Source organism: Silene latifolia, chromosome 9 (assembly GCF_048544455.1).
Source record: "Silene latifolia isolate original U9 population chromosome 9, ASM4854445v1, whole genome shotgun sequence".
Classification (NCBI taxonomy): domain Eukaryota; kingdom Viridiplantae; phylum Streptophyta; class Magnoliopsida; order Caryophyllales; family Caryophyllaceae; genus Silene; species Silene latifolia.
Window position 1 is genome coordinate 57,342,161 of NC_133534.1, and position 2,112 is coordinate 57,344,272.

Sequence of the window (2,112 nt, forward strand, 5' to 3'; positions counted from 1 at the left end):
TAGAAAATAAAAGTAAAGAACCAAAATAACCCGGAAATTTAAATTGACCAAAATTATGGCATGCAATCAATTTAAACCTAAAAAAAACCCAAATAATTGCATGCAATCAATTTAAACCACCTCATAATCAATAATCTACCTCAATAGTTAACCTCTACCTATAGGAAGAAAATCTGAATACTGAACAAGACAACTTACCTACTACGTGTTCGTATCAGCCAGATTGAATTCGTCATCGCCATTGTTGTGGATTCGATAAGTGAATTGATTTCTGGAAAAAGAATTATGGTGACTGTTTTGGCTAGGGTTAGAGTAAGGGTTCCTACAAAAAAGGGGATTTCGCCTTATAATTGATTGACATTCATGAATGAAGAAATTAAAGATCCACATAAAATAGAGGATACAGGAAACTGGAAAGGAACACAACAAATGATTTAATTATATAGAAATGGAGAATGAGGAGTAGTTAAAGGGAGAAATTGGAAAAGATGAATTGGAACGGAAGTAATAACAAACAAAGCTAGGGGCAGAATTGGGGAAAAAGCTCAAAAATACTGTTACAGCAACAGTAACCCAAGTTTGGGTTTTTCCTACAAAAAAATACAAAAAAAAAGGGATTTCGCCTTATAATTGATTGACATTCATGAATGAAGAAATTAAAGATCCACATAAAATAGAGGATACAAGAAACTGGAAAGGAACACAACAAATGATTTAATTATATAGAAATGGAGAATGAGGAGTAGTTAAAGGGAGAAATTGGAAAAGATGAATTGGAAAAATGGCACGGAAGTAATAACAAACAAAGCTAGGGGCAGAATTGGGGAAAAAGCTCAAAAATACTGTTACAGCAATAGTAACCCAAGTTTGGGTTTTTTAAAGAGTGTAGAAGAAACCTTTAATTTTCTTGCCGATCATTCCTAATTAGCCAAAAACTAATAAAACATTATCAATAAAAATGGTAACAAAACGTATCACACTGAAGAAGAACACAAGATCCACAAGCAAGAGTGACGATGTCGGTGGAGGTATGTATTTCTGATGCTTTTATTATTATTATTTGGGGTAATTTTTGGGGTACAAATAAAAATGGCTATTGTTATTATATTTTGGGATAATTTTTTGGGGTACAAATAGAAATGGTTATGATTATTATTTTTTGGGGTAATTTTTTTGGGGTACAAATAAAATTGAGACATGCAAATAAAAATTTATGTTCTCTTTTATGTTTGGTAAATGATAATTATTATAATTTTTGTTGATTATGTTCTCTTTTTCTGATTGTATGTCGTTGGTGCATTTGTTGTCATTTTGTTTAAGGGGCAGATGAAGGGGCGGTGGCTATGAACCAGTCGAGATCTTCAACTGGTCGAAAGAGGAAGAAGGTTGTGGCAGTGAGGATGAAGTCGAGGAGAATGATGTGGCTGCCTGTACAGATGAGGAGGCAATACATGTAGGTAAGAGGAAGAAGGCGACTTTTAGTTTAGGGAGTGCAAAAGATAAGGGCAAGCGAAAGGCAGTGGAGGTGTTGATTATTGACAAGTTTTTTGCACAGTTGTACTTTTTATGTTTCTTCATTATTTGGGTGTTCAAATGTAATGAAATGAAAAGGTGACAAAATGGGTGGATTTGTTTACATTTTTGGTATGTGTGTTAGTCTTTTATTGTCGTTATATTTGTTCACATAGAAAGTAACTTACACTATTAACAACAATGTTAAAAATGTTGACAAGATGACCGAAATTTGTTGTCATTTTGGTATGTGGGTTGGTCTTCTAATGTTTGCATTCTGATTTAAATATCGGTCAATTGTAATAAAATGATAAGGATAACATAGTGGGGTATATCTGTTGACATTTTGTTATGTATGTTACTCATTTAATGGCATCATTTTTTATTGACATAGTATGTAGCATACACTATTAACAACATTGTTTCAAAATGGTGACAAGTTTATGGAATTTTATTGTTATTTTTTATGTGTCTTCAGTCATTGAGTAACCATTTATGAGATGTTTGTAGTGATATAAAATGGTAACACAATGGCCTGAATTTGTTGTCATTTTTGTAATGAAATGATACATTTTTGGTATGTGTGTTAGTCTTTTAATG

General features: G+C 32.4%; 1 long non-coding RNA gene across 1 annotated transcript; it reads left to right on the forward strand.

Moving 5' to 3' along the window:
• The first annotated feature begins 797 nt into the window (after positions 1 to 797).
• LOC141602704 (uncharacterized) lies at positions 798 to 1,636 on the forward strand. Its single transcript, XR_012524623.1, has 2 exons — positions 798 to 1,028; positions 1,321 to 1,636. It is a non-coding gene; the product is annotated as an uncharacterized LOC141602704 (long non-coding RNA).
• The last annotated feature ends 476 nt before the right edge of the window (positions 1,637 to 2,112 follow it).